Source organism: Salvelinus namaycush, chromosome 4, assembly GCF_016432855.1.
Source record: "Salvelinus namaycush isolate Seneca chromosome 4, SaNama_1.0, whole genome shotgun sequence".
NCBI classification, from domain to species: Eukaryota; Metazoa; Chordata; class Actinopteri; order Salmoniformes; family Salmonidae; genus Salvelinus; species Salvelinus namaycush.
Window position 1 is genome coordinate 361,306 of NC_052310.1, and position 20,722 is coordinate 382,027.

The window sequence follows — 20,722 nt, forward strand, 5'->3', positions numbered from 1 at the left end:
AATACCATTCTAGAATGTGACAGATGTAGCCTATTGAATACCATTGTAGAATATGACAGATGTAGCCTATTGAATATCATTCTAGAATGTGACAGATGTAGCCTATTGAAAAAAACTGACAAATACAGACATTTTCTCAGGGACATTGTCAACTGAATTGATAAATACACACATAACGGTAAAGTGATTCACCTTGAGCTGGAATCAGTCATTGAGTGGTTTGCTTGGTCTTCGCTGGCTGTTTCAGACATGTCTAAATCTGATTGCTTTGTTACATGTGTAGATCCATCTCCCTGGTCTGAATAATTGTCAGTCTTCTGAGATTTTAGACAGGACCGAAAACCTAAGAGTTGAGTACAATAATATGCTCGAGAATTTAACATTTTTGATGATCACAAATGAATGAATCTAAATGGCAAAATTAGACTTAATAATACTGTCTTTACCAACTCTGTGCTGTAGCCTCCATCGACCCAATTGGCATCCTCAGGCCAAGTCGTATAGTAGCGAACAATGTTAGAATGTTCCAAGGTAGCCAGTGCTTTCACTTCACGATTTGCTTCTCTGTAAGAGATAGGATCATAATTACAACATGTAAATGAACAGCTGATAGTTGCTAATGAGCATCAACTATAGCATACAGAAGACACACAACAAGGTAAGAGGGATACACACTAGAGGTCGACAGATTAATCGGAATGGCCGATTAATTAGGGCCGATTTCAAGTTTTCATATCAATCGGAAATCGGTATTGTTGGACTTTTTTTTTTTTTTACACCTTTATTTAACTAGGCAAGTCAGTTAAGAGCACATTCTTATTTTCAATGACGGCCTAGGAACGGTGGGTTAACTGCCTCGTTCAGGGGCAGAACGACTGGTTTTTACCTTGTCAGCTCGGGGATTCAATCTTGCAACCTTACAGTTAACTAGTCCAACGCTCTAACCACCTGATTACATTGCACTCCACGAGGAGCCTGCCTGTTACGCGAATGCAGTAAGAAGCCAAGGTAAGTTGCTAGCTAGCATTAAACTAATCTTATAAAAAAACAATCAATCAATCATAATCACTAGTTAACTACACATGGTTGATGATATTACTAGTTTATCTAGCGTGTCCTGCGTTGCATATAATCGATGCAGTGGCATTCGTGAAAAAGGACTGTCGTTGCTCCAACGTGTACCTAACCATAAACATCAATGCCTTTCTTAAAATCAATACACAGAAATATATATTTTTAAACCTGCATATTTAGCTAAAATAAATCCAGGTTAGCAGGCAATATTAACCAGGTGAAAGTGTGTCACTTCTCTTGCGTTCATTGCACTCAGAGTCAGGGTATATGCGATAATAATAAACGTTTTGTTTTTGAAACGATAGTTTCCGGATTCTACCATATTAATGACCAAAGGCTCGTATTTCTGTGTGTTATAATTAAGTCTATGATTTGATAGAGCAGTCTGACTGAGCGATGGTAGGCAGCAGCAGGCTCGTAAGCATTCATTCAAACAGCACTTTCCTGCGTTTTGCCAGCAGCTCTTCACTGTGCTTCAAGCATTGCGCTGTTTGACTTCAAGCCTATCAACTCCCGAGATTAGGCTGGTGTAACCGATGTGAAATGGCTAGCTAGTTAGCGGGGTGCGCGCTAATAGCGTTTCAAACGTCACTCGCTCTGAGACTTGGAGTAGTTGTTCCCCTTGCTCTGCATGGCTAACGCTGCTTCGAGGGTGGCTGTTGTCGATGTGTTCCTGGTTCGAGCCCAGGTAGGAGCGAGGAGAGGGACGGAAGCTATACTGTTACACTGGCAATACTAAAGTGCCTATAAGAACATCCAATAGTCAAAGGTATATGGAATACCAATGGTATAGAGAGAAATAGTCCTATAAATACTATATTAACTACAACCTAAAACCTCTTACCTGGGAATATTGAAGACTCATGTTAAAAGGAACCACCAGTTTTCATATGTTCTCATGTTCTGAGCAAGGAACTTAAACGTTAGCTTTTTTACATGGCACATATTGCACTTTTACGTTCTTCTCCAGCACTTTGTTTTTGCATTATTTAAACCAAATTGAACATGTTTTATTATTTATTTGAGGCTAAATTGATTTTTATTGATGTATTATATTAAGTTAAAATAAGTGTTCATTCAGTATTGTTGTAATTGTCATTATTACAAAATAATATTGTAAAAAAAATTGGCCGAGTAATCGGTGACACCATTCATTCCTATGTGAAGACTCAATGGCGCATTGAAGCCAAATGAAGTCGGTTAAGATTGCGTCTCATGGAGACATAACATGCGCACTTTGAGCTAGCAGGCTAGCTCAGTGCTGCCCCCTCTCATTGAGTAAGTCAAGTTGAAGGCCGACCGGGGTACTGCAGGCTGCCATTAGCAACTAAATGATTCTTACAACTTCCTCTGTGTGCGATTTTAAATTAAATCGGTTCAAGGACATCTGGTGTATTAGAAGCAACTATTGGTAAACATAACATTGTCTTTGAATTATGTTTTTTCAAGGTTTTCCACATAGATTGACATTTTTCCATTTGATTTGACCATAACGGAGATCCTGTTTTCCTGCTGCAGTACCACATTCGGACTTTAACTTTGTGGCTTCAACGAGGGGGCAGCACTGAGTTAGCCTGCAGTACCACATTCGGCCTTTAACTTTGTGGCTTCAACGAGGGGGCAGCACTGAGTTAGCCTGCAGTACCACATTCGGCCTTTAACTTTGTGGCTTCAACGAGGGGGCAGCACTGAGTTAGCCTGCAGTACCACATTCGGCCTTTAACTTTGTGGCTTCAACGAGAGGGCAGTCGTTCTCCTCTGGTCTTACCCCATATTCTGCACAATCTTCACGGCGTACGTTTTTCCATCCAATTTGTGTTGTGAGGGTAGCCTATGGTGAATGTTTTAATAGTGAGGGTAGCCTATGGTGAATGTTTTAATAGTGAGGGTAGACTAGGGTGAATGTTTTAATAGTGAGGGTAGCCTATGGTGAATGTTTTAATAGTGAGGGTAGCCTATGGTGAATGTTTTAATAGTGAGGGTAGCCTATGGTGAATGTTTTAATAGTGAGGGTAGACTAGGGTGAATGTTTTAATAGTGAGGGTAGCCTATGGTGAATGTTTTAATAGTGAGGGTAGACTAGGGTGAATGTTTTAATAGTGAGGGTAGACTATGGTGAATGTTTTAATAGTGAGGGTAGCCTAGGGTGAATGTTTTAATAGTGAGGGTAGCCTATGGTAAATGTTTTAATAGTGAGGGTAGCCTATGGTAAATGTTTTAATAGTGAGGGTAGCCTAGGGTGAATGTTTTAATAGTGAGGGTAGCCTAGGGTGAATGTTTTAATAGTGAGGGTAGACTAGGGTGAATGTTTTAATAGTGAGGGTAGCCTATGGTGAATGTTTTAATAGTGAGGGTAGCCTAGGGTGAATGTTTTAATAGTGAGGGTAGCCTAGGGTGAATGTTTTAATAGTGAGGGTAGCCTAGGGTGAATGTTTTAATAGTGAGGGTAGCCTAGGGTGAATGTTTTAATAGTGAGGGTAGACTAGGGTGAATGTTTTAATAGTGAGGGTAGCCTATGGTGAATGTTTTAATAGTGAGGGTAGACTAGGGTAAATGTTTTAATAGTGAGGGTAGCCTAGGGTGAATGTTTTAATAGTGAGGGTAGCCTAGGGTGAATGTTTTAATAGTGAGGGTAGCCTATGGTGAATGTTTTAAGTGAGGGTAGCCTAGGGTGAATGTTTTAATAGTGAGGGTAGCCTATGGTAAATGTTTTAATAGTGAGGGTAGACTAGGGTGAATGTTTTAATAGTGAGGGTAGCCTATGGTGAATGTTTTAATAGTGAGGGTAGCCTATGGTGAATGTTTTAATAGTGAGGGTAGACTAGGGTGAATGTTTTAATAGTGAGGGTAGACTAGGGTGAATGTTTTAATAGTGAGGGTAGCCTAGGGTGAATGTTTTAATAGTGAGGGTAGCCTAGGGTGAATGTTTTAATAGTGAGGGTAGCCTAGGGTGAATGTTTTAATAGTGAGGGTAGCCTATGGTGAATGTTTTAATAGTGAGGGTAGCCTAGGGTGAATGTTTTAATAGTGAGGGTAGCCTATGGTAAATGTTTTAATAGTGAGGGTAGCCTATGGTGAATGTTTTAATAGTGAGGGTAGCTTGTGAGGTAATATGCGTTTTTCTTCACAGGAGAATGGGATCGTAGTCCTCTGGGTCAGGTAGTCCTCTGGGTCAGGTAGTCCTCTGGGTCAGGTAGTCCTCTGGGTCAGGTAGTCCTCTGGGTCATCTAGGAACAGTTTGATTTAATAAAGAGCGGTCTACTTGGTGTGATGGAAATATCTGGATCATAACTGCAGAGAGAGAGAGAGAGAGATAGAGAGCAAGAAAGAGAGAGAGGGAGAGATTCAGTTTTGCTGTTACCATGTAAAAGAGCCCAAACAAAGCCAAACCTTAACCAAAAACAGAATTAGAGACAACATCAAAAAAAACATGGTTAGCCAGAGGAGACTGGCATCACTGTGGGTCAGGAAGCCAGAGAGGAGACTGGCATCACTGTGGGTCAGGAAGCCAGAGAGGACAGACTGGAATCACTGTGGGTCAGGAAGCCAGAGAGGACAGACTGGCATCACTGTGGGCCAGGAAGCCAGAGGACAGACTGGCATCACTGTGGGTCAGGAAGCCAGAGGACAGACTGGCATCACTGTGGGTCAGGAAGCCAGAGAGGCCAGACTGGCATCACTGTGGGTCAGGAAGCCAGAGGACAGACTGGCATCACTGTGGGTCAGGAATCCAGAGAGGACAGACTGGCATCACTGTGGGTCAGGAATCCAGAGAGGACAGACTGGCATCACTGTGGGTCAGGAATCCAGAGAGGACAGACTGGCATCACTGTGGGTCAGGAAGCCAGAGGACAGACTGGCATCACTGTGGGTCAGGAAGCCAGAGGACAGACTGGCATCACTGTGGGTCAGGAATCCAGAGAGGACAGACTGGCATCACTGTGGGTCAGGAATCCAGAGAGGACAGACTGGCATCACTGTGGGTCAGGAAGCCAGAGAGGACAGACTGGAATCACTGTGGGTCAGGAAGCCAGAGAGGACAGACTGGCATCACTGTGGGTTAGGAAGCCAGGAGGACAGACTGGCCTCACTGTGGGTCAGGAAGCCAGAGGGGACGATGCCTCACTGTGGGTCAGGAAGCCAGAGAGGACAGACTGGCATCACTGTGGGTCAGGAAGCCAGAGAGGACAGACTGGCATCACTGTGGGTCAGGAAGCCAGAGAGGCCAGACTGGCATCACTGTGGGTCAGGGACAGACTGGAATCACTGTGGGTCAGGAAGCCAGAGAGGACAGACTGGCATCACTGTGGGTCAGGAAGCCAGAGAGGACAGACTGGCATCACTGTGGGTCAGGACGCCAGAGAGGACAGACTGGCATCACTGTGGGTCAGGAGCGATATAAAGTTCTAAATCACCTGCCCCAAATATATATATCAATTAGAAACGCCTTCCCCAAATTCAAAATGAAAAGTTTTACATTCACAGAACAATCTAACAAAGATAAACTTTGTGTACTTTTTGGGGAAAGGTCTGATGTTATAGAGTTGGCAGCACAGTATGTCACAGCTTGCCACTAGCTAAGGGAGGAAACATTGTGTACTATTTTCTACATGAAATATAAGTAATTGAATATATAAGTACCTGCAGTCATTTTCTATTTTGTTTGTGAAATTGGATACTAAACGTTGAACATTATTACATTTCTGTATTGTGTATCTTTTAGTTTCATTTGTTATATATATATTTTTTCCCTATGTGTGCCACATTCACAGACTTACCTCTTGTATTTAATAAGCTCTCATCCACAGCTTGCTTCATCCTTCATTTTCCACACTTTCTCTCCCAACTTTTCTGCCTTGCCGCTACTTTGCAGGTCATAAAGATGCTTATTCACTAATTTTCTTGATTGGCCCAATTCTCTGGCAATTTGTTGTGCACTCATCCCTCTTCCATCACTCTTTGACGTCAGCACCCTCCTCAGTTCCTCCTCTGTGATGCCAGGGGTCTCAGAAGGACTAGGCACTCGATCTGACTCTGGAACACTCACAAAGACAGACGCCGCCCCTGGTTTCTCCACAGACCAGACTGGTGGAATGTCTGGTGTTACATAAAGAAGTCCAGCTTTGTTTAAAGCGTACAGGACACTGTTTACATCCTTGGCCGTCTTCAGTCCAACAGCCTTCGCTATCTGGAGGGCAGTGGATCCTTGTTTCTTCACCTTTAAAAAGGTATATATTCTCTCCTTCAAGTCCAACTGGTCTCCTTGCTGGTTGTCGCAGGACATAGTCACTAGAATGTTGAAGCATGGGAGTAAAGGATAAAATTACAGACTTTAGCCAGTTGATGTTCAGTGTACAATTCAGTGAAAATGCCTGAGAAGCCGGTGTTTGGAGGGTATATTGGTACGTCGATGGCCGGCAAACCGTGACAATATATCCTCCAAACACTGGCTTCGAAGCCATGATCACTTTTATAAAACGGGTTACCAACATGTTTAAATAATGATTGTCATATTTTCATTAAAAACATTGAGGAATTTATTCATTCTATTTCATCCTTCCACAAGATACAGTCCCGACACAAATCTAGGGTTGCTACCCAAGCCGGTTGGTCGTTCGTCCTATCGGTTCGGTTGCCAGAGCCAGTCTTTAAGTCTTCGTGTTCTGTATCTATGGACGCGACCCAGACGTTCATTCTAAATGTTCTATTGCCATACTGGCTGTCAACGTTCTTATCCCTTGCTTGCTAGCTAGCCAACTACGGCTAATTTACAGTCAAACAGTGCAGACAGAATAACAACAAAGTAGCTGCATTTGTTTAAGCTGTTTTCTAGTGACATTTTATTTGGATACATCCATAACAATGAGCTAATGAAGCATGATTTCGCCTGGCATAGAAAATGTGCTCTCTCGTCTGGACACTGTTGTTCAGAGGAGCTAGCCAACAACACAGCTAACACAATAATTTCAAACTGAAGCAGGAAAGACTGCAAACGAGCTGCACTTTGTTTTGTTTCACCTGTTTTATATTGATAGTTCTTTGTATATATCCATAAAAAGGATGCTGATTCATGATTTCGACTGCCTGAGAAAACCTGCCTGCCTGTCTGTCTCATCCCGACTCGCTCATAACTACAATGCGACAGCTGGAGATCAAATTTCAATATTGAAACAATGTTACAAATGTCAGACAGACAGCAAGGTTTATACAAAACTCCACTGTTAAACTAAATGTTAGTCTAAAAGAAATGTGAGATAATGTCTAGATGCTTTTTATAGTGGAGATCAAGTTCATAAATTGCCTGGCTGGGCTGATGAGACAGTGGAACAGAATAAACAGGCATTTTAACGTTATAGATTTAGCTGGTGGTAACTTGTGGAATAGACGCCGGCTGGAATGCGGTTTTAAACAATCAGCATTCAGGAGTATATAGAGATATACTATACTATAGAGATATAGATAATATAATTTGTGGCGCACTCATCCCTCTTCCATCACTCTGTGACATCAGCACCCTTCTCAGTTCCTCCACTGTGATGCCAGGGGTCTCAGAAGGACTAGGCACTCGATCTGACTCTGGAACACTCACAGACCAGACTGGTGGAATGTCTGGTGTTACATAAAGACGTCCAGCTTTGTTTAAAGCGTACAGGACACGGTTTACATCCTTGGCCGTCTTTAGTCCAACAGCCTTCGCTATCTGGAGGGCAGTGGATCCTTGTTTCTTCACCTTTAAAAAGGTACATATTCTCTCCTTCAAGGCCAACTGGTCTCCTTGCTGGTTGTCGCAGGACATAGTCACTAGAATGTTGAAGCATGGGAGTAAAGGATAAAATTACAGACTTTAGCCAGTTGATGTTCAGTGTACAAGTTACAATTATGAAATCATTGTCATATACTGTTGGAAGTTAGCCTGTTGGAACCAGCCTGATTGCTGCGTCAACTTAATAAGGGATACTTAGATTTTGGCAATGAAGGCCTTTATCTACTTCCCCAGAGTCAGGTGAACTCATGGGTACCATTTGTATGTGTCTGCATCCAGTATGAAGGACATTAGAGGTAGTTTCACTAGCCAATGCTAACTAGCGTTAGCGCAAAGACTGGTAGTCTATGGTATCTAATAGCAAGCTAGAAGTTACCATAGACATCCAGTCATTGCGCTAACGCTAGTTAGCAACTTCCTCCAAACTGCACACAGACATACAAATGATATCCACGAGTTCATCTGACTCAAAGGAAGTAGTAGGGCTTCATTGCCAAAATCCTGAATGAAATAGAATGTTGAACGCAGCAATCGGGCTGATTCCACCAGTCAGTATGTTGGAAACCTCTGAGCATAAAATACACAGTTCATGCTTTTCAACCATAAATAATACAAACTGCTGAAAAGCAGCTATTCATTTTACAAGTTATTACTAATACAAACAGCTATATACATGTAACAGTATAACTTTAGTACGTCCCCTCGCCCCGACCTCGGGCGCGAACCTGGGACCCTCTGCACACATCAACAACAGTCGCCCACGAAGCATCGTTACCCATCGCTCCACAAAAGCCTCGGCCCTTGCAGAGCAAGGGGCAACACTACTTCTAGGTTTTCAGAGCAAGTGACGTAACTGATTGAAACGCTATTAGCGCGTACCCGCTAACTAGCTAGCCATTTCACATCCGTTACATGCAGTTTAATGTATTTATTAATGTAATCAGTGTGAAACATGATGAATACTTGAGCAGTATTTCTAAAATGGTCTCATAACTAACATATATAGTTGCTAACCTATAACGTTAGTAGCAGCTAACCTATAGTAGTAGCTAACCTATAGTAGTAGCTAACCTATAGTAGCAGCTAACCTATAACGTTAGTAGCAGCTAACCTATAGTAGTAGCTAACCTATAACTATAGTAGTAGCTAACCTATAGTAGCAGCTAACCTATAACGTTAGTAGCCGCTAACCTATAGTAGTAGCTAACGTATAGTAGCAGCTAACCTATAACGTTAGTAGCAGCTAACCTATAGTAGCAGCTAACCTATAACGTTAGTAGCAGCTAACCTATAGTAGCAGCTAACCTATAACGTTAGTAGCAGCTAACCTATAGTAGTAGCTAACCTATAACTATAGTAGTAACTAACCTATAGTAGCAGCTAACCTATAACGTTAGTAGCAGCTAACCTATAGTAGTAGCTAACGTATAGTAGTAGCTAACGTATAGTAGCACCTAACCTATAACGTTAGTAGCAGCTAACCTATAACGTTAGTAGTAGCTAACCTATAGTAGTAGCTAACCTATAGTAGCAGCTAACCTATAGTAGTAGCTAACCTATAGTAGTAGCTAACCTATAGTAGCAGCTAACCTATAACGTTAGTAGCAGCTAACCTATAGTAGTAGCTAACCTATAACTATAGTAGTAGCTAACCTATAGTAGCAGCTAACCTATAACGTTAGTAACAGCGAACCTATAGTAGCAGCTAACCAATAACGTTAGTAGCAGCTAACCTATAGTAGCAGCTAACCTATAACGTTAGTAACAGCTAACCTATAGTAGCAGCTAACCAATAACGTTAGTAGCAGCTAACCTATAGTAGCAGCTAACCTATAACGTTAGTAGCAGCTAACCTATAGTAGCAGCTAACCTATAACGTTAGTAACAGCTAACCTATAGTAGCAGCTAACCTATAACGTTAGTAGCAGCTAACCTATAGTAGTAGCTAACCTACAGTAGAAGCTAACCTATAACGTTAGTAGCAGCTAACCTACAGTAGAAGCTAACCTATAGGATCACTCTAGCCCATAGCTGGCTACAGTATCCAACCGCGACATGGTCACCTGGTAAAGTCGTATTTCATATAAATAAACAGATAGGAACTGTACATTTATAGAAGTACTCACGTTAGGCCTACGTCGTATTTCATATAAATAAACAGATTGGAACTTTACATTTATAGCATTAGTAGGATTTCTTCTTACCTTCCAGATGAGATAAAATGACTTGCCGAATATTTTATTTTCGGTCATGTCTAGATGGGATCCAGCTTTTGTCCAATGTAGGTCAAATGCAGACTTTTTTTTGCATTTTAGCTAACCCTAACTCTTTTCCTAACCGTAACCTAATTCCCATAGCCTGTCACGTTTATTCTCCTAACCTGCTGCGCAAATTCTCCTAAACCTGCTTTCGAAAAGTCAATTCTGACAAAAGCTGGAGTCTTTCTAGCCATTACCCTACAACCCGGAAATGAGTTACGTCTGATTCGTTCAGCCATCCCTATGGCGAAAATGAATGGGTAGAGAATAGGGTTTAAGAATAAACGCCGAAAATAAGGTCTGAGGTTAACACAGATTTTGGAGATCTGATACTTATTTTTTATATGAGATAGGAGTCAGCTAACATGACCTTTATGAATTATGAAGACTTGATGTGCTTTTTTAAAATTTTATAACTAAAAAAATTAAATTAACAAAATGATGTTAATTGATAAACATTATCCCATAGAACAAAACGTATAATATGTCCTAGGGCTGTTTTTTTTTAATTTTTTAATTTAACCTTTATTTTAAGAGCAAATTCTTATTTACAATGACAGCCTACCAAAAGGCAGAAGGCCTCCTGCGGGGACGGGGGCTGGGATTAAAAATACAAATAAATTAAATAAAAATATAGGACAAAACACACATCCCGACAAGCGAGACAACACAACACCACATAAAGAGAGACCTAAGACAACAACATAGCATGGCAGCAACAGATGGACAACAACATGATAGAAACACAACATGGCAGCAGCACAAAACAGGGTACAAACATTATTGGGCACAGACAACAGCATAAAGGGCAAGAAGGTAGAGACAACAATATATCACGCAATGCAGCCACAACAGTCAGTAAGAGTGTCCATGATTGAGTCTTTAAATGAAGAGATTGAAGAGGTATAGAGATGACCCGTCTACAGAAGAGTATAGAGTCCAGTGATGTGTCCTATAAGGAGCATTGGTGGCAAATCTGATGGCCGAATGGTAAAGAACATCTAGCCGCTTGAGAGCACCCTTACCTGCCATTCTATAAATTATGTCTCCGTAATCTAGCATGGGTAGGATGGTCATCTGAATCAGGGTTAGTTAGGCAGCTGGGGTGAAAGAGGACCGATTACAATAGAGGAAACCAAGTCTAGATTTAACTTTAGCCTGCAGCTTTAATATGTGCTGAGAGAAGGACAGTGTACCGTCTAGCCATACTCCCAAGTACTTCTATACCCTCAGAGGTAGTAATCACACCTGTGGGGAGAGGAACATTCTTCTAACCAAACCACATGACCTTTGTTATGGAGGTGTTCAGAACAAGGTCAACGCCATGCCCAAACTGGACGAGTCGCGTTCGCGAGCGTTGCAAAATAAATGTACACATACATGCTATCCAATCATTGCACCCAAACTGCTCGCGCGATCCAAAAAGCATCTGCGTTGCCAGGCGTTAAAATAGAAGTTGATTCTATTTGTGACGCAGAACGCACTGCAAGTCCTGCCTCTCCCATCTCCTCGTTGATTTTTAGAAGCATATACCCACGTGATATCTTCTCATTGGTTATTAGCAACATATACCCACGTGGGTGATTGAAAGATGAACTGAGGTCAGTTGTGGTAATGCATCTTATTATGAAAGTTAGCTGCCAATCGCCATATAAAGTCCAAAGAAGAAAAAGAAGCCTGAAGGTGGAGAGATGACTAGAAACAAACTCGGTTTACCCTTTTAGCTGTGGATTAATTGTCGGAGTAGAGGACCTTGTGCATTTCAGGTAAAATAACTCAATGTTTATATCCCAGGACAAATTAGCTAGCAACAACAAGCTATGTAGCTAAATTTCCCTAAAAGCTTAATGTTTTTCGACCTGTCCTCAAATTAATATAATTGGTTCAGAGTTTGTTTTGATATTTCAACAAATCAATTTGTGCACGTCCGGTTTAGGCATGGTGTAAGGGCAGAAAAAGCTTGTTGGACATTAAGAAAGCTTTTTTGTATAGAGTTTAACACAAAATCCGACGAGGGGCCAGCTGAGTATAAGACTGTATCATCGGCCTATAAATGGACGAGAGAGCTTCCTACTGCCTGAGCTATGTTGTTGATGTAAATTGAGAAGAGCTTGGGGCCTAGGATCAAGCCTTGGGGTACTCCCTTGGTGACAGGCAGTGGCTGAGACAGCAGATGTTCTGACTTTATACACTGCACTATTTGAGAGAGGTAGTTAGCAAACCAGGCCAAAGACCCCTCAGAGAAACCAATTCTCCTTAGCCGGCCCACAAGAATGGATTGGTCTACCGTATCAAACGCTTTGGCCAAGTCAATAAAAATAGCAGCACAATATTGCTTAGACTCAAGGGCAGTGGTGACATCATTGAGGACCTTTAAGGTTGCAGTGACACATCCATAACCTGAGCAGAAACCAGATTGCATATCAGAGAGAATACTATAGACATCAAGAAAGCCAGTCAGTTGTTTACTGACACGTTTTTCCAACACTTTTGATAAACAGGGCAAAATAGATATAGGCCTATAACAGTTAGGAATCGCTTGATCTCCCCCTTTACATAAAGGACAAACTGTGGCTGCCTTCCAAGCAATGGGAACCTCCCCAGAGAGGAGAGACAGGCTTGGTGATTCGAGGGGCAGCAACCTTAAAGAAGAATGGGTCTAAACCATCTGTCCCAGATGTTTTTTGGGGGGTCAAGTTTAAGGAGCACCTTTAGCACCTCGGACTCAGTAACTGCCTGCAGGGAGAAACTTTGTAGCGGGGCAGGGGAAAAAGAGGGAGAAGCATCGGGGATAGCCGCATTAGAAGGGGTGGGAGATGAGGAAATGTTGGACGGGCAAGGAGGCATGGCTGAGTCAAATAGGAATCCTGACTTAATGAAGTGGTGATTAAAGAGCTCAGCCATGTGCTTCTGTCGTGGAAAATCATCTCAGAAATATAACGCTTTATCAGAACTTGTGAAATCAAAACATGCTTTTATTACAATTGTATAGCCAACTGGAATGTCCCGCGGAACACACCCCGCTTCCCAGCCCCGGCTCCAACATTTATACACAAATAGCATATGGGTCCACCCCATATGCAAATAAGCATACTTCCCCTAATTCTTCCTGCCATCATTATCTTTTTAGTTCAGGCTTCCTGCTTGTTCACGCCTACTAACGCCCATTATCTGCTTTCAGTTAAATTATAATAGTGGCCAGACCCTCTTATCCCAGTGTGTCAACAGACCCCATGCCCCTTCCCTTCACCACTAAATTAATGCACTCTTTGTTCTATTCTTCCCTATCCTTAGTGTATCCAATTGCTTCAGGCGCCTAGGTGTCTGACACATACGTAATGGAATGGTCAGACTATATGTCTAGTGAGTCTAAGTTCCCTAAACACATATTTCTCTGACAGGTGTATCTCTTAAAAGAATCAGCAGACTATGTGTCTAGTGTCCAATTACTTTAAACGCCTATCTGTCTGACATGTATGTTTTTTTAGTGGAATGGGTAGACTATAAATCTAGTGTGTCCAAGCGCCCAGGCGCCGACATGTCTGGTCAGTCTGTCAGCACAATGGAGAAAATACAAGGGCCAGAACGTCCCTTAATAGATTTCCATTACCACAGTCTCATATTCAATGTGAACATGTAGCCCATTACTTTAATGTTCAGCTGTCTTATGTCTTTATGTTATCCATGTGTCTAATCTTTCTCCTACAATCCCTCCTCTGAGGCTAATTAGCCACATAAATCATACAAATATGACTTTGGGATAGTAAATGAGAATACCTATGATAAACAAGAAAATACAAAAACAGAGTAAAACACATAAACCAACTGGACCAAACATCTCCAATGTGAAATAGGAGTAAAAGATCCAATCAGAAACAGTAAAGAAAACCTAACTAGACCAAACATCTCCAATTTTCATAAGAGTAAAAGATCTAATTTGGTATAAAAATAATATAATGAATATAATAATAAATTGAATATGAGAAAATCAAAGACCTACATGCAGTTACAAAAGAAAATTGACACAACATCATTCTAAATTTAAGCATTTCAACATGATCCTGCCTTGCAGACACCTCTCTAATAAAGTGATATCAATGATATCAACCTTTGTTTTAGAAGATCAAGGACATGGTCCATAGACACTTATAACCGGAATACCCTCTGTTACCTAACATGTTTTTGAAATTAACCTAGTCTTTAGAAGGCATAACTAGCTTTAATTAAAGGAAACCATATATATATTCATTGATATACATATCTAAAAATTCAACCAAACATACAAAAACACAAGGCCTTAAACAAAAAATATAGATTCAAATCCTGATTTAACTTCATCTCTTGCCTTGAACTCCTTAGGTACACCTCTAAGCAGTTCAATTGCATTAAGGTATACCTCAGGATCCTTCTCATAAGCCCTTTTAACTCTAGGTTTAACATAGTCATCATGGGGTGATTTAATAATAGTAACCTATTTAATTGCTCTAACTAAGGCACAAAGACCAATCCATCCATCAGATAATACATTCAACAGTTAGTTTCTGGATGTGTGGAAAGAACAATCAGCAATACCTCTGTCTTGATTTTTCAACATAGTAAGAGATGGCGCAACCTGAGTTATGTGACCACACAACCCTTTTCTATTCATAATCAACCCTTTATCATTACTTTTACGAACTCCCACATTCTCCAACACCCAAATAGTATCACTTCTACAGTGGTGTTTCCTACATCAATTCCTTCGGTGTGGTGTCTGTAAAAACATTCATATTTTCCTTTAACCACGGTACCTCTGTCTAATTGAGGTACATTTAATTCAGTTCTAATGTTATAGGCAGCACAATCATTGTCTCCCAGCATGGTTTCATTCAACATAGTTTTACCCCTAGTGCTTACCCAGAGCAATCCTACATTTTATGTCACACAAGGGAATAGAATACTTTCTATTGGTACAATAGTCATTTTTCCAACTTACACAGTTTTTAAATGATGCTGGTTCAGAGACTATTAAAAGATCAGACAAAGGTGATTTTCTTCACAAAATACAATTGTCCATTCTGTGTCTGTTTGCCATATACTTAGCCCATTCGTATCACTTCTTCTTCACTACTTCTTCTCGTGTGGTGTCCTTGAGTGGTTCTGATTCTGATATATCTAATTCTGTTGCTTTTTCAATGTTCTTATCTTGAGGTAGATCATTAGAGTTTATCAGAAAGTCTCAAATGTCAGTAAAAACTCTCCTGACTGATGTCTCAGGTTGCTTTGTTGGCACGGTGGTCTGCTTGGTAAGGGCAGTCGATGTCATCTAGTAGTAGCTACTGTGGTCGTCACAGCAGCCGCCACCCTTGTTGTTGTCACAGGTTCTTCCTGCTCAGGTGCAGGGGTAGGATCAATCTTAATGACCGTGGTGCTACTCCCTTCGGTCACTGTTGTTCTTGTTATTTCAACTATTAATTCTTCACCTTCAACTGGTTCAATCTGATTCATGATGAGCACCCTCTCGTCTTTTTCTTTGATTAATGTCAGGTCACATCCTTTCGGATCCCAAACGACTTGTCCCTTTGTTTGGTGATGTGTCCATCCACAGAGTGCCATCTCCGGTAAGGGTTTGATCCTTATGATTGAGATAGACTTCAGTTCTCCTGCTCCTGTTATAAGTTGAGGTGGAACAGAGATTCTAACCTTGTCAGTCTTTTTGGATTGTTCGGCTGATTCCTTTCTTCTCTTCCTGCTCCCACCATACATCTTGATTGTGCATTAGTCTGTTGTTTCTATACTATCATTCACTGTTACTTCTGTTATGTCAATGTCATTATTCTTATGTTGTTCTAACATCAATTGTCTGTAAAGGAGGCCATTCAAAAGTTTAAAAGTCAATTGTGGGGTAATCCCCATTTTCTTCAGCTTGCGGGACTTTTCCTCCTCTTTCTTCACCTGAGGCTCCCTCCTCAGGCAGGACTTAGCTTCCATCTGGAAGGGTTTCAATTTTAGGGAAGAAATGTTCTCATTCTGTTCCTTGTGAGGCCTCTCCTCCTCTTCTGGGTGCATTAGTCGGTGCACCTGTCACATTTTGGCTTTCACTTGATTTGCTGTTTTCTTGGCTCCTCCCTGGCGTCTCAATCGTTTCCGCTGCTCCTGCTGCCTCCAGGCTCCCTCCTGGTGAATCAGCATCCTCTGTGTCCTCATCTCTATGTGGTTGTATCCTTCTCTCTGTTGGGACTCAGCTGCAGTGGTTCAGATGGTACCACGTCTGGCTTCCTTTCACTTGGACTGCTGTTTTTGTGGCTGTTGCCACCTCGTAGGGTCCTTCTCTCCTCGGTGGATCCCACTTCCTCCGGAACCCTCGAACGTGGACTAGATCTCCTGGTATCACTGGGAGAGGTCCTTCTGGTCCCCTTGAATCATCAAACACAGAACCTCTCATCCTGGTTCAGGTTTCTGCCTACTTTCTGTGAAGCATTCATACTTAGAGACTTATGGCCTCTGTTCTATGATTGCACCATACATCCTCTTACTTCCATCACTCATCACACAACAAACAGACATTCCAGCTGAAGCTGGCGAACCCCTCTCCTTCTGGTTTCCTAAACATAAGACTTGGAAAACAACAGACAAAACATAACAGCATTGACAATGTTATGTGTTATGCATAAATATATTCATGCAAACTGAAATCTGAGACCATGACAATTCCCACTCTCTCTTTACCTGACTCTATGCCTCCAGGATACTTTTCTGCTGGATTCCACAAAAATAAAAGCCCTAAAAAGCTTCCTCATGCTTCCACCCAGTCTTCCCCTTTCGGCCCCAGGTTCTGAGAGGTGTTCCCAAATCATGTCATTTTTTACTTAGTTTCCCATCTGCTCCATTTCAACTGATAATCATGTGCATAACCTACAATTAACATTATCTCTTCTTGAATTAATTCAACACTGTATATGCTTTCATATCAATCCCTTTAACATGTTTGTTTAGAGTATAATATCCTATCATCCATTCTCTTTCACATGATGTATTAAAAATAAAACAAGTAGCCTCCAAACTCAACCCAGTATGTCTATAGTGGAATCTAGTCTCTCTCTCTTTCTCTCTCTGATTCCACATCCTCTGTCATGGTGTTTTCAAGCTCACCCATTATTCAGCTGGACCTTACTTCTCGTGAGACTTATGCACCCACCAAAGAGAGACATGAAGATCTTTACCACTGTAGTGCTGTAAGAAGTATACCACCAGCCTGGTGTATCTTGATGTACACTCAGTCTCCAGAATGCAGCCCAAACCCTTCCATTTCTGGCTGTTTTTTCCTGAGGACATACACACTAACACATGGGTTATTTCCTGACAACAGACTTTTCTTGTTATAGCAATATCACTAAATCTTAATTTTTAATAACAGCCCTATGTAACCATTCTGCCTCAAATACCTGGCCTCCTGCCACAGAAATATTCATAATGATAGTCAAATGATGTTCCCTACATCAACTGCTGTACAATAACATGTAATCAGTCAAATGTCTTCCAGTTGGATTAATATCCAATCCTATCAAAACTAAGTAATAAGTTTCTTAAACTTTTGCTCTAGTGTTCAAAATGCCACCACTTATTCTTTTTACCATATCTTTAGATATGTGAATTGTTCTATTTACTTTAGAATTGCCCCTATATTTTACACAGCCAGCTGTCTTTCCTTTTCTGTGAATTATCTCTATTATTATACATAGTTTCTAGAAATAACACCCCTTCACTACCATTACCTTCATTTATGAGTCCCCTAACCCATAACAGCCATTGTTTGATACATACTTAAAACATCCTTAAGTCAATTTATATATCATTTATATCAGTATCAGTCCCTCCTCAGGAACATATACACAACCTTATGTTCCTCAAAACAAAAATAAATTGACCAAACGAGATAAAAGAGAAAAAAAAATTATAATAATTACACATTTGCAATAAATTTCCACTATTTGTAATGTAATTAAACCTGGAGAAAACGTCCATCTGTTTCATTCTATGCCCATGTTATTATTGGTCTCTTTCTTCTTCATTCTTGGGTATCATCGCACAACAGACTACCTTTTTATTCAAATACATTACATTTTATCATTCCAATTCCAATGACATTATAAAACAAAAGAAACAAAAAACCTTATCTAAAATTCTGTAAGTTTTGTCAACCTCCTTGTCTCAGGATTAGTTTCCAGAGCTTCCCTAAGCCTATTAACGTTAAACAGTTCTATATCCAAATAACTAAACAGTTCTTTTTTTAAATACTTTTTCCAACCCAATATTCAGGATAACAGTCCTTAGTGTTTACTTTAACTCAAATTTGACCTTATCTATTCAATACACAACATCCCTTTAATAATTAACCTTTTATACTAAACACTTTAAATACCAGTATTATCTATTGTACAATATCCCTTTAGTCTCAGTTTTTCTCTCATGAGTGGCCTGATAATAAAAGATCAGTACCCCAATTCCTTTAAGTCATTACTCTCCCTGGCCCATATCATTTCAGCATGTCTTTTTTTAGATACAGTTCACAGGTCATCAGACACAGTTGTCCCTCACTGTTCAGTCGGTTAGGGTGGGTTTGAGCTCCACACCCACTTGTAGTGATATTCTCTCCCATGCCTTAAAGCATTCTGACGTCACCTTTTATAATAATTCCCTTATTCTACTGGTGATCTCTCAGATGAATTACAGATGAGGTATTTATCAACAAAACCCTCACAGAAACCCACACTCCAATAAACCCTTTGGAGTAACTTTCATCACTTTTTATATGCAGAATGAACAAAGCACATTTGTGTATTTACCCAAAGACCATAACCCCAGGGAACTGATAGTTTTACCTATGAACCCATGTTATATCAAAATAAAAATTAAAATAAACCTATTCGAATAACTTATTCAATTTAAGGGTACAACTCTTCATAATTTTCCCAGGGACATAATAGATTTTCAAAGTAATTATACAGTTTGAATAGAGTCTGGTGTCTTAAACATTTTATAAGTAAATCCCACCTGTTCCAACAATTTCTAGTAAAAGGTGATCAGTCTTTCACAGGAAATTCCTAGGATTCAGGGCATTTTGACACCATTAATATGTTTCCACTCCCCCTTTCTTTAGGAACAACTTAAATACATTTTTCAAAAACATGTCCATCCTTTTGCATACCCAATTTGAAACTGAATTGGAAAAAACCCTTCCAATAAATCTACTAATGCATATTCATTCCCAGTACATGGTGTACTTACTAGTGAACCATAAGCCAATAATCGCAAAGAGACTGGACTCACTCATCCAGAACTCCATGTTTTAGCCTTATCCAGATATTTTTATTTTTAAAGCGGCTGACTTTAATTAACTGCTTTCCACAGTAATGCAGTCTCCAATGACATTTTTGACCAGAGAAGATTAAAAACCTTTTTTTTCTTATTCTTTCTGGAAAAGAAAGTGTACATATCGTTAATATTCACAATGTTACCTTTTAGTCAGCAAACCAATAATTTTACTTATCCATAGATTTTATTCTAAAGCGTCTTTAACAGTTCCAGAGAATTGTGGTATAGAATGTCTAACAATTAAAATTCCATCGTTACTCTACTAGATGTCAAGTCAAACGTGATCTAATACTTCTCCTTGACCACATATAAACTGTAATCTCTATGAAACACTCATTGTTCGCTCAGAGACTACACACCGCCAAGTAAAAAATTCCATTCTCACTAACCTCAAACCGATTAGTTGTTTGTTATTTTGACAAGGATATAAACTCTTGTATAGCGGCATTTCCTGCTACCGCACTAAGTTCTAGTGTCACATTACACTAATTTCCTCATACCCGATATACCTATATCCAGAACAGAGAGCTATTTTCTTATTGGTTCTTAGATCTTGTCAATAGTTCTGCTAATCACCCGCACGTCTGCGAGGACTAGAGGAACCACACACACAACCTCATCGCAATGTATTTTCTGATGATAGAATGTTGACATCAGAACGCCTGCAAATCGAGCTTCACATTTTGGTCCCATGTGACTGTGCCTCCCTTATTCTATTCATCCTGTTTATCAGGTAATAGTGTCCTTCTCTCTCTATGCTATGGAAACAGTCATTTTGTTGTCATGCCACTATTTATTTATTTATTTTTCCTAAATACTCCCATGTATTATACACCTTTTATTTACTATTTTTCCGAGGTAGAGCTAATCCCCTTTCCAATTAATAATTCATTTGTCACATCACTTAATTTCTTTTATCGAAACCTACTCTATATAGTATAGACATTATTTCTGAATACTACAGATGACTTAATGTCTTATTCTAGGACAGTACTACAGATGACTTAATGTCTTATTCTAGGACAGTACTTCAAATATCACTGTGTTTTTCCCTTTACAGATATCATTATTTATTCATTTTATTCGTTTGGTTTGTTGTTACAGTTCTAATCAATTTTTAAGATTACATTTACATTACATTTAAGTCATTTAGCAGATGCTCTTATCCAGAGCGACTTACAAATTGGAAAGTTCATACATATTCATCCTGGTCCCCCGTGGGAATTGAACCCTCAACCCTGGCGTTGCAAGCACCATGCTCTACCAACTGAGT

The 20,722-nt window shown here is 40.2% G+C and overlaps 1 pseudogene; it reads right to left on the reverse strand.

Moving 5' to 3' along the window:
* Positions 1–6,607, reverse strand: LOC120045307 (annotated as a pseudogene).
* Positions 6,608–20,722: the final 14,115 nt, after the last annotated feature.